Raw genomic sequence first — 13651 nt, 5'->3', positions numbered from 1 at the left:
TCTGTAGCAATAATGAGAGGGTGGCAGATTTCAAAATTAAGCTCAATAAGAGGTACAAACTGAATGTGGCCAAAGCCTGCGCTCCGACAATCAGCTACGATGACGAGATAGTTGAGAGCGTATATGAAGACGTGGTGTCGGCAATGAGTAAAGTAAAAACACTGTAGAAAATACAGATGGGGAACTTCAGTGAGAAGTTAGGCAAGAAGCAGGATGGAGATCAGGCACATTGTGACTTTGGCATACGTATAGGCATAGGTAGAGGCGAGTGATTAGTAGACTTCGCATCAGAAAATAATTTGCGGATCTTGAATGCCTTCTGCAAGCGGGAGAATCAACCTACAAATAAACGGAGAACGGATGAAGATATTGGGGTAAACAAGGAGCGCATCAACAAGCTAGCAGTAAAAGGGAAAGCAGAGGAATTGAGGATCTTGCTGCAGAACAAATTTTTGGCTTGAATTGAAGACGATGACATAATGGCTAAGCAATCAACGATAATATCAGATCTATCATTACTGAGCGCGCAGGAGAAGTAGGCGGCTGGATTGCTCGACAGGGTACTGGTTATCGGTCTCAGGCGACAAAAGGAATAAAGGACAAAAGGAAGTGGAAGGTAACGTACATTATATTGCTTACCTCCGTCACGTCAGCTGCCTATAGAAGTACATGTTGAAGCTCAGAGTGACTGGATTTGAAGGCGCAGGTTTTGTTGATAAGCAATGCCCCCTGGAAAGGCGAGCACCACACCGGGGGATAACCACGTAACGGTTAGAACAAAACGGAGGGTTGCCGACACGCAGTGGGTGTGCATCCCACTCCCATGCTGAAGCCGGGGCCAATGCTCTATATTAACCGACATCATGTAAAGAATCGCGGATTCCCTTAGAAACGGAGGTAGCCTAAAAGCAGTCATGAGCAAATTAGGTATAGGAAAAAATCCGATGTTTGCGCTGCGAGACAAGGAGGGCATTGTAATTACCAACATGTATCAGATATTTAAAGTAGCCTGGGGGCGCTACACATATCCATGCAGCATCCGATGCAAACAGGAAGATATTGAAAGAGACAGTAGTGCCAAGAAATGGGAATTCATTCCTCCGGCAGCCAAACAGGAAGTAAAGGACGAATCAGAAACAATACAAAGGGAGAAACAGCTGGTGAGGGTCAGATAACAGGGAGTCTGTTCAATGATTGAGAGGAGACTGCGCTTGAAGAAATGGCCACACTATATACCCAATGCTTCATGACCTCGACCCTCCCGGAATTTCGGAAGAACATAAAGCTTTTCTCAATATATAAGAAACCGGATTTCGAACACTTAACAAAATATGATACCGATTCGATTACAGTTTGTTGCTACAAGGCGTTCACTAAGGTAATCGCCAATATCAGGTAATCCTTAGCCTTCTGTCGACCAAAAGATCAGGCAGGCTTTCATAAAATGTACCCGGCAGTAGGCCATATTCACACTATTACCCAAGAGATAAATACATTTGCACAATACAACCAACCCCCATATGCCGGGTGTTTAAATTAAGATGTTACACATTTTTTTCTAAATAGGCATTTTGTGTTAGAAGAGCGCTTTTTTGGCATAGTAGAGTCAGTGGTGTTGTACATCAGATTACAGTTAAGATGTACTAACAGGCTAATTAACTAATATTAGTTTACTTTCCAACTATTACCGTTAGTCTTCTTACTTAATGAGAGGCCTTTAGACCACCGTAAGTAATACCTATATCAGTTTTAGAATTTCCAAAACTCTGTTACCCTCGGCGCTATGAACAAACAAATTTTAGACAATTCGACTTGTTACGTGAAATGGATAGCTTGCTTTGCCTGTAAGCGTCTCGAAAGCGCATGTATATGGGTGCGACATAGATAACATTTGTAGGGCCACAGCGCCGAGGGTAACCGCGCTATCGAAATTCTCAAAACTTATCTGGATATATACTTACGGTGGGCTACACGCCTCTCAGTAATTAAGGAGCCTAAATGTCATAGTTAAGAATGTAGTATGTATACAAAACTGCTTAACCAGCCTGCTAGCTAGCACATCTTAGTTGTATTCTGATGCACTACACTGCTGGTAGTGCTTTTCCGCAAAAAGCGCTCTTCTAACTCAGAAAGCCTATTTTTATATATTGTGCAAAGCCCTAGGGGAAACACCCTATATATACAGCTTTCTTAGATTACCGGAAAGCATTTTACTAAGTGGAAGCATCCGCAGTTATGCAGGAATTACGGAATCAGCATGCAGAAGAGCCAAAAATAAAAACAATAAAAGATATCTATATCCAATCCGCAACCACTATAGTACTCTATGAGGAATGCAAAAAATCCCAGCAACGAAGGGCGGGGAGGCAATCTCTAGAATGGTATTCTCCGCTTTTGTGCAGTAGGCTTCAGGAACCTGGATGGGGAAGAGATGGGTGTAAGAGTTACTGCAGAATAGCTTAATAATTTGCGAATCGCTGATAACGCTGCCTTCCTAAGTAACGCAGGGGGACGAATTGCAATGCTTGATCAATAACTAAGACTGGCAAGGCAGAACCGTAGGCCTAAAATAATATACAGAAAGTTAAAGCAATGTAGTACATTGTCAGAAGGAAACAGCAGTACACGATAGCCAGCCAGGCGTTGGAAGTGGTAAGAGAATACAACTACTTAGTGCAGGTAGTGAGTGTGATTCGGACCGCGAGATGGACCTCTCTTGAAGAAGAATGACGTAGAATGAATTTGTAAAGTTCTCACAGACTGTGAATGGTAGTTTAACAGTATCCTCCCGAGCAAAATATACAAAGCTGTATCTTGCCTGCACTCACTTCTGGGGAAAAAAACATGGCCTAACGAAAAGGTGCAACTGATATTAACGACAAAGCAGCGAGGTATGGCAAGGAAAATGGCAGGTACCCAGTTAAAAAAACACGAATAGAGCACGATGGATAAGCAAAGAAACGCGAGTAATTGACATTCTATTCAAAATCAAGAAGACAGAATGGGCATGGACAGTACATGTGATGCGAAGGTGAGAAGAGAAATGATTGAAAGGGCAACGGAATTGGTTCCGAGAGAAGAAACGCGTAACAACCGCCACAGAAATTTATGCTGGCATATGAGAATAGCAAGTTTGGGACGTGCTTGGTGGAAGTTGCGACAGTGATAGTTTCACGTCAGCGTTGTTCACAAGTTTGGACTTAAGCGGTCTAACACCGATTGCATATCACGCGCTGCTGTTGACGCACACCCTCCCGACGACGCCAACGCTTTCTTTGGTTCTATAAGCGCTAGAATGTTTTGGACAGCTGGTCACCTCGGGTTAGCCCGGCGCATTCGCCTAATAGAAGGCAAATAATATTGTACCCGCATATTTACCAAAGTCGTACTTGACATTAAAAACCTTTCGATATTGCATTACACGAGTCCTGGGATAGTCCTTCTTTACGGTGTGTTCGCCTACAACATCTCATTGCAGGAAACCACGGAGATGACGTGTTTTCCGTTAGTTCTCGGTAGTGAGGCAAATACAATGCCTAACCATAAGCAACGGAACGGCAGCGCCAAATAGAACCTCGAAGTCGCCGCCTAGTGCCCACTGACGGAAGTTCTTCGGCTTGCTGGGCTACAAATCAACTACGAACAAAGCACCGACGCCCGACCATACAGTCTACGCAGACACCACAAGGAATACAAACCGAATGGCGGTGTATGAATCTCGACACCCGTTCACCTCCACGGGCTCAGTGAAAATCTTTTGCGTGGCTTTGCCGGTGTGCACAGTGTTCCACAAACCTGTCTGGAGCTCTCGAACGGCGCACCGGGGAGTACATTTGTGTCATTTTACTAGTGACCAAGGCCACGAAACCGGTCCATATGGTGCATGGACATAACCATGGGTTGTGTTTAACTTGCCGTCTATTTAAAAGCTGCGCCGAGCCCGCCAATCACCGGCTATTAATATAAATGAGAATAGAGTGCGCCGCTCTAGCGGACTAGACAGCTGAGTGAACGACTTTACATCAAGCTAATCTTGTAATTTTCACGGTCTGTCTTTTCAAGCATCCGGAGGATGCATCTTCACGAGAGAGCCTTTGGTGCGAATATGTCTAATGTTAGTGTGTTTTTGCCCAAAGACGCTGGCACGCTGCTTTATCACTTTGTGTGTGACGAGATATCTCTCAGATAAACTCGAACGATAATTTGAAATGATCAATGCCGCGCAATTGCTTCTACGTGGTTAGAGAATAAAATTTATGCTTTTCGGGCATTATCTCTAAGGTCATTTGCCAGATGAAAAGTGAGCGTAGCCGAGAGCAGCGGGTATTCGCTTTCTCGACGACCAAAGACCACGCTTGTGCTATCGCCGCCGCTGAGCTTTTTTTGTGCCTTGTGGGCGCAAGTCATCACAATAAGGAGCACGTTTCGCTGCCTTTGTAGTGACCTCATCGGTTCTCCCCAGCATTTTCATCACCAAGTGAAAATGTATTGCTGGCATTGCTTTCAGAAAGTGCACAATGTGATACAAAACAAGCGATGCTGGAAGGTTTAAACCACTGAAGTTTGCAATCCATTCAAAATTCTACAATCTATTCGTCGTCTCTGCAGCTAGCCGATAAGAGGATCCATAACAGCGCGACAGACGGGACAGAGAAGGGAGGACACAACACAGAGCGCTCTGTGTTGTGTCCTCTCTTCTCTGTCCCGTCTGTCACGCTGTTATGGATCCTCATGAGCACCAACTCGCCCAACAAATGGTATAGCCGACATCCCTGTCCGATGCGCCTAGAGTAGATTCGCGCAAACGCAAAGGATTCATACAACATCCACTCTTAAACACATTGATGCACGAGACGTCTAGCGTCCTTCCCCATTTCCCCGTACTTCACGTTGTCGCGAATTGGTAACGCGTCCCCGACTTCCGCGGGGGAACGCTATCACGTGCAGGTCCGAACAAGACAAAAAACAGATAAAAGAAAACAAAACGAAGCCGTATTTATAATTTAAAAGAAAACAGCCAATAAGAAACCAGAACACCTATAAAAACACACACTCAACACGCGTACAACACTACAGATTAAAGGAGAGATTTCACCAGATATTGAGCGTCCCAGGTGAAGCGGTGATGCCTTGCAGACAGGACAGACGCAGGTTGAAGAACTGCGACACGTGGCAGGCGTTGCGTCAAAGGAAGCGGCGACAAAGAGCCAGGTGGTAGTAGGAGCGGAGAGGAACACAGCTAGACCACTGGTCTCCCGTCAGCAGCCCGAAGAATTTGGCAGCAGCAAGAGAAGCGTTGCTAGGACCCGTCAACTACGTCACGAAACGCTGTACGCTTAATACAGGGTATCCAAGGGTGCCTTTCGTCAGCATGGACCCGAAATCCATCGGCTGCCACCTACAAACTTGAAAGGGACGCAGGAAGCTTGCGTCGGTGATCCAAGGGGCACCCACGGCAGCACGGACACAACGTCGGACGGCTGCCACCGCCACGCTTGAATGACACGATCTCCGCTGTGCTGCCTCCCTTCACACCTAGGTTTTCTGACACCTCCGCTCTCCGCTCCTCGTGCGTGTTGTACTCTTCGCCGCCGTCACCTTGGAGACACCATTCGCACGTGCACACGCGCAACGCTTGGCTGGGACGCGCAGCGCTCCGCTGCCCGACATATCATTGTCGACGCGCCATGTTCGAAAATACCCCAACGAATTCGTGTGCTCATCACATATGCTCCCTCTCCCCTCGGAAAACTATTTTCACACAGAAAAAACTGCCTTTGGTCCACACAACATAAGTGTTGTGTGGACCGCCGCCGGAGTCACCGAAAGCACTTTAGACAGTGACCCATGTAGGCACATGGAAACGGCACAGAGGGAATATGCGGTCAAACACTATACATCTGGCAAAAGAGAAAATAACAACAACACAAACATCAGACACAAACTTTAAACACGTCTGTACCATACAAGTAAATATGTATACAATGAACAACCCATAACCGGAGAACGAACGAAGAAGAAAGAAAAACAACCCACAAACTCTACCACGCTCCATTTTCACAGGTTACCAGTGCAAACACAGGATAGTAGCACTGTAGTTTTGGCATCACTCTCCGGCAATTTACAAATGACTCATACAATCGGTGCCTACTTTTTCGGAGCCCTTGATGTACTCTACACGAAAGGTATACACTTGTATTATTAAGCTCCAATGCAGTACCCTGAAGTTCAAGTGCTTTTGCCTTTGTTAAATTTTGCAAGGGTTGGTGGTCAGTCTGAATGATGAAGAGCGTACCGTAAAATAATATCTGGAATTTCTCAACCGGCCTGACTATAGCCAAAGACTCGCGATCATTCGCTGAGTAGCGACATTCGCGAGATGACAACTTCAGACTCGCATATGATACCGGGTGGAGTACTGCACCATGATGCTGCAAGAGAACGGCACCTATGCTACCTCGGAAGCATCTGTGCGAAGCACGAACCGCTTACTCTGAACTAGGGCTTGTCGGAGCTAAGGCAAGGAAGAACTAGCTCCGACAGCGTTGAGGTTCGAACAGTTTATCTGCGCTGCTCGCGCTGCGGCGGCCTAGCCCAACTTCTTTCTTGTCCGGCGCCGCGTGCCATGGCCTGCGAGCCGAGCGCGGCGCGAGGGAAGCTACAAGCTCTGAATACGAACCTGGAAGTTAATGCGTTCTTGAGCTCGTCAAAATCGGCTTTCCGCTGTAGTGTCGAAGAGACAAGGTTGCAGTCATTTCTGTATGTCATCTCCACCAGCGGTTGGACTTTGTAGGCATAGCCATGTATTAAAGCGTGGTGCGGTAGTATCCGGCAAGCCTTAAAAAGGAACGTATTTGCTTCTTGGTATTCGGAAGCGGAACATTGACAAGCTTTACCACAACCGTTTCCAATGGTCGGATTGTATCTTCTCCAAGCTGGTGTCCAAGAACAGAGGTGCTAGTGGCTCCAATTTCACTTTTCGGCGCTTTATACGTGAGGCCGGCCGCATGAACCCTGCTAAATAGCCTGTTTAAAGTCCAAAAATGTTCTTCCCAGGTAGAGGTCGCTACGAGAACATTGCCTATGCCTTGTAACACAATGCACTCCAGGCGCGTAAAGATAGCCGATGATTCTTAATGCCGAAGGGCATATAGACGAACTGATAGTGACCGGATTGGTTAGAGAACGCTGTCCTTGGTCTCTAAGCTTCCTCCAAGAATACTTGTTAGTAGCCTTTAGCAAAGTTAAATATTGAAAAGTACACCTTGGTTCCAACCTCGGTGAATGTTATATCTGTCCTTGGAATGGGCTCTGCATCAGACACAAGAACATCATTGATGCAAGTCCGATAGTTGTCGTTCCTTTTAATCAGAAGGAGGGGGAAGTGTATGGAGATTTTTAAAGTCGAATGACCACTAATTTGATCATCTCTCCTATCTCCTTTTCGACTACGTCCTTCATGATAAAAGGCAACGGGTATTTCGGGGTATTCACGACATCAGAAGTCGAGAGCCTGAGTTGACACTCCATTAGATTAGTCTTCCCGGGAATCTCAGAAAAGATGTCTGCATACGTGTCAAGTAAGCTCCCAATTTCCTTCTGTTTATTGTCACCGAGCTTGGTGGATATCAGCATGGCTTCGCTCCTTTTACCACGTTCCGTGATAAGGGTGGGCAGTTTTTCTTCTGAGTCACCTTTTTCGTTTTCGACGAACGATGACGCCTGCAGCGTCTCTTGGGACGCCCGCTCTTCGTACCGTTTCAGCATATTCACGTGGAATAGCTTTCTAGTGTGGAATAAGTCGATCCAATAATCTACGTCGTTCTTTTTGCTAGAAAGCCGGAATGGACCTTTTCATTGCATCAAGAGTATTTTGTGGCTACTCGGCAAAATAATGAGGGCACGATCTCCCACCCTTAACTGCCGCTTCATGCTGTTCCTGCCATAGTATCTCTTCTGAGAGTTTTGATCACGCACCAGATTTTGATGTGCCACTCTCACAGTTTGCTTGAGAAGTTTTCTTAGATTGAGAACGTAACCAGATGCCGTGTCCGTGTCTGCTCCCAGCTCTTCCCTGGTCCAGTGCACTCTGAGGACTACGAGCGACCCTCGCACGTGTCGGCCAAATATCAACTCAAACGGAGAAATCCCCAGACTCGCATGCGGCACCTCTCTGTGCACGAACAGAAGCGGAGCGATATAGGATCCCGTGCTTTGAGCTGCTCATGAAAAAGGTTTCGTTAAGCTGCCGTTAAATTTCTCCACCATCCCATTGCACTTTGGGTGGTAAGGAGTCATGCTGAGATGTTTCACCGCCAAGATATCATTGAGCTCTCTCATCATTTTGAAGTGAAACAGGTGCCCTGGTCACAAAGGATCTCTCTCTGAAAACCTATTCGTGAAAACAACTCCAGCAAACCTTCTGCCACAGTTGCTGAGTCTATCTTTGGTAGAGCTTGGCGTCGGGATACCGCATGGCACGCGCACTACAGAGCACCAATCGTGCAATATTATCCGGACAGCTGCAGTTTTGTACATCTAGTAATTATTTTCTTTATTGCGATGAATAATAATAACAAGCATGTTGCACAGTGTGGCGGAATGATTGTGTAACTTCCGTGCCGGGTCACGTTTAGGATAATCCTCCAGATTTTTCTTCAAGACCAGCGTTAGAGGTTATTGAACAATTTGGGCTGACAATACCATCAAATTCCTTAGAGTCACCTTGCTCCGGTACAGGAAACAGAGCCGTCGCGGAAGCTCAGTGGTTATGGCGCTTGGCTGCTTTCCAGAAAGACGTTGGTTCGACTCCGGCCGCGGTGGCCAAATTTCGATGGAGAGGAAATTCCAGAGGCCCGTGCACGTATTGTGTTATGCCAGTGCACGCTAACGAACCCTAGATGGTGGAAATTTACGAAGCCCTTCACTGCGGCATCGCTCATAGCCCGAGTCGTTTTGGGAGGTTAAACCCCCATAAATCTATCAGATTGTTTCTCGAAAATATCGAGTAGAAATATTTAGAAACATAAAAAAATCAAACGAAAATCGATTTCAACTAAACGACGCCGTCTCTACAGACCAACCTATAACGCCGCGGATAATGGCACAAAACATATTAGGTGCGCGTTGATAGCAACAATCAGGACTGTAAGCGAAAGGTTCGGTATTGTTTTTTTTTAAATGATGAAAAACCAGCTTAAAATCTTGTCCTTCAGCAAATTTAGAGTGAATATCGTCGGCCATGCTTCCAGTGACGTCAAACACGCAAGACTTCCAGTGAAAATCTCCTCGATTGAGGCCACAAAATTGGAAATTTTGAAATTCATTTGCGCTGCAAAAAAAAAACGCCGCACCTCTGCAAAATTTGGCACAAAAATCTGGGTCACTGCGGACAACGCGCCGAGAAATCGGCAATGCCAGTGGAGGAGTGCCAAAAACGCCGGCGTTTACAGTTGCGAGTGTAAACCGAAAATGTTCTCATTTTATGGCGAGATCCTTTCAATGGAGTTCGTTTTGAGCCAATCTTCAGTGTATTCTGACGACAGAGAGGGCGTGACGCCAGACCTATCGCGCAACCCAAGTTACAGAGGAAAAGAGCGGGTGGTTGCCCCACGTGCAGCACGACGTCACAGGCATGTTCTAATTAATCCGTCGCGGAGTCCAGCCCAGCTGTACTTTTCTTGAGGTAAGGCCGAAGAAACGACACCAATACTCTGCCCCGCATTGCAGCGTGAAAGTTGTCGCAGCAGAGAAGGCGCAAGCGTGAGCGATGCGAGCGGGAAGCCAATCGCTGCAGGATAAATTCTGTCTAAAACAGCATAGCACGATGCAAATTAAAATGGCTCCGGCCGGAAATTTTTGCGCTGTACAACGAAGTTTAGCAGTGCCTGTTTTTGTTCTGTCGGTCTAAAATGCATACAACTTCCAGGCATGCCGCATAGTTTATGTGAACAATACCCATACTTAGCATTTCCACACGTCGTGGTGGAGTAGTGCCTAAGTAGTTCAGCTTCTGAGCCTGTTGTCGAGGAGGAAGGGGGAGGGGAGGGGCGATTGGGGTCAAGATTATAAACGCCCCTGTGTGCTTTCTGAATTCAGTGCGCCCTAAGAACTTCACTTAATCGAACATAACATGCCGCCCGCCACAGCAATATTTCTTACAGCCCCAGTACAACCTTTCGACAATAAACCCCACACTTCCTATATTATACCAAACCACCCTACTGAGGGCATCTCTGAAAAGGAACGATGTCTGGGCGCAATGCGGATTTGTTGTTCAATTTTTTGAGCAACGTGTGTGGAGCGTGAGGGAGATTTTTGTCGAATTATGCGCGGGTATTATTTGCATCCGGTTGATATTTGAATATATTACTAGAGCGCCATCAGCAATGAGAACGCTATTCGCTTCCACCTGAATCACACTCTCAAGGTTAAGTTACATGCAACATTAATAGCGTGGAAAGTAGAAGTTCATCAGCAGCCGCCGTAACATAACTGGTGGAACACCATACGTAAAACTCGGAGGACATGGGTTCGGATAACACCAGGGGTGTGTGGTTGCTATTTCTTATGATTAATAACCAATTTTATTTCCGCCATAGAGTACTTACAAGAACAGATTTTCTTGCATTAACGCCTCAAATTTGTAAAAAAATATCATCTGGGATTTAAACAGGTTTGTAAAGGCGTTACACAAGCAAAGCAGTTTTCAGCCCCAGTGAAGCCTTGTCCGACTATAAAGAACTCTGCTGAGAAGAGTCGGTGAACGTGTTATATAAACACATATCATGTCATGAACTACGATGACTACAGATGTCCAGAATATTTCTCCATGTCTGGGTGTGGTTGACAGTGATGAGCTTCGAAGAGTACAACACAATTTTCTGATCGGTGAAGTCATTTAAGAAACAGGAAACACCCTGACTCTAGACTTGCTCTGAAAGACATGTTTTCTAATCAGCCATAACCATGTATGGCTGGGTTTTAAAGACAAGCCACTCTCCTTTTCCTACAGTTCTCTTCAGTGGACTTTTCTGACAGCACTGCTGCCACCCGCTCCTGTTTGTTGGCCTCGCACTCTTCCGAGTTATGTATAATTTTTATGTTTCGAAGCTGCTTTTAACTCGTGTTTTAATTACAACACGGATCATGATGCCCGCTACACCTACGCATCAGTTTAACGGCTCTGAAAGTATGCGAGACAAATTCTGGAGCCATCCCCTTCATATCGCAGCCACACCGCCCAGCGAGTCTGGAGACCATCCTCTCCTCTTCCCAGAGCAGCCGCCTATTCCGCACCAGCTGCGTCGCGTCACGTGATCCTCTCCACCACTGCCAATCAGCGTGAGCGTGGCTTTCCTTCCCTCCCCCCTGCTCCACACCTGTTGCTTATCAGGGTTCATCCCCACATGGACCCCTTTTAACGTAATAAAGTTAAGGAGCTTGTGTGACAGAAATGAGGTTGCCGTCGGCGTAGGTGACGTGAGCGGAAAATCCACAAAAAAAGGCCCAAAGGACCAACCCAGGAGGCAGGTGGGTAACCCAGGAGGTATCATCACAACCTGCCCAGTGGACTGTGAGCAACTGGCGCTCCGTGGCAGCTGCCAATTAAATTGAGTGGTCGCTAGAGGTTCCCCGTGAAGAGCAACTTTGTCGCATAAGCTCCACTGATGGCAGCACAGTCCATCCCAAGATGGCGTCGCACGGCCAACCGCGTGTATCACTGCGCCACGAGATGTATGAGGACTCCCACCGATGTATGAACGTTAAGAACACAGTGGCCAATTCTTCATATATGGGCATGAAGCCCATTAACGGTACCGCGTAGTACCTTTGATGCGAAACTTAAGTGTCCCCTCCTGTTTTTTTTTTCGCTAGCGTCCTATTTAGTACTATCGCACTAAAAACAGAGACATTCCCTCACGCTTTCCTGGGTTTCTGTCACTGTTGGTCTCCATGTATACGCCTTAACGAGACCCTAGTTTCTTCACCAGTGTCTATTCTATATCTCAATAAGAGCAACGGTTCTGGCAGCCTTGATGCCATGAGTAGCATTAATGTTCACTCACAGCTTCCGCCCTCACCGCTGGATTACGTTCAACGTGATACTCGCTGCCTCGGGTCGGATAGCACCATGCAAGAAATTCGATGTCGTTGGTTCCGATCAGACTGGCGGCATGTGGTTGTTTTTTCTTCTAGTTTCTAACCGATTATCCTTCAGCCATAATGTAATTACACTTAAGATTTTCCTATTATTAGCGCCGAAAATTATAGCAAAGCTTTCGACTGCCTCAACCATACTGTTTTCCTTAATAAACTGTATCACTATGGCATTCGGGGCGTACCCCACTCACTATTAAAGTCGTACCTTGCAACACGCATGCAATCTGTAGTTATCGATGGCAGTCTGTCGTCCTTTAAAGAAATATCATGCGGCGTCCCTCAAGGCAGCGTTTTGGGACCGTTTTGTTCAATATCTATGTTAACGATGTGGTTCGTATTGATAAGCATGTCAAGTTTGTTTTGTACGCTGATGATACCAGCTTGTTTTTCACATCAGATAATAGTTCTCACCTACTGCATACCGCTAATGAAACTCTCTGCAAATTGCTTGATTGGTCGAGCAAAAACTGTTTAAGAATAAATCCTAAAAAATCAAAAGCCATTCTGTTTGCTTCAAAAAACAAACCAGTAAGTTTGATTGGCGAGCTCCGCTTGGGCAGCTCTACAATCGATATAGTCAAAGAGCACAAGGTTTTAGGAGTGGTACTATCGCACCGTATGACTTGGGATGCGCATATACAGCAACTGGTGAAAAAACTCTCTTCCGCTGTTGGCTTAATACGTCGATCTCGAGATATTTTTCCAACTAACATTAAACTTCAAGTTTTTCACTCCGTCTTTCGGTCCCACATTAACTACTGCACGTTAATTTGGGCCACGACTACTAAAAAAAACATAACTATACTACATAGGCTCGAAAAGAAAGCTGTTCGTTGCATCGCTAATGTTTCATACTTTCACAACACTCATGACCTCTTTACTCAGTTCAAGTTGGTCAGTATACAACAGATTTACGATTACCGTCCACTATACCTGCTGTACTTCTCTAGTGTATCTTACCAGCAGTTCCTGAAGGAGCTGTGTACTCTTACTTTGCAAACTCGCACATATCGAACCAGGTCGTGTGAGGAATGGTTTGTACCGCGGCCACGCACTAATTATCTTCTGCAAACATTAACGTACAACGTACCATTTCTATTAAACAAGATTAAAACGCAATTTTCTGGTTCCATTGCCCTAACGCGCACCGCATTGCGCAGCATGTTTGTTTCTGGGCAATTTTCTAAGACTGTTTTATGATTTTGAGTGGTAATTGTGAAATTGGGCATACAGAGTGAGTGTGTGTGTGTGTTTGCCTTCTCATCGGGATCTCAGATGTCAAACTCTTTATAGTACTAATTTTTATTCGTTTGTTGCGTAGTTTGATTGTAGTGCACATTGTTCTTTTGTGGCGTAGTTAAGTTGATGAATGAAGTCCGTGTATTCTATTACAATATTCACTTGCATTTTAACTATTGTACTCAGTAAGTAGGACAATGTATGTAGTCTGTTGCACATTTCATTTGTATTTGAATTATTGAAGTGCATA

This window comes from Amblyomma americanum, chromosome 5 (assembly GCF_052857255.1).
Source record: "Amblyomma americanum isolate KBUSLIRL-KWMA chromosome 5, ASM5285725v1, whole genome shotgun sequence".
NCBI lineage: Eukaryota > Metazoa > Arthropoda > Arachnida > Ixodida > Ixodidae > Amblyomma > Amblyomma americanum.
Note: the sequence above shows the minus strand (reverse complement) of the source record.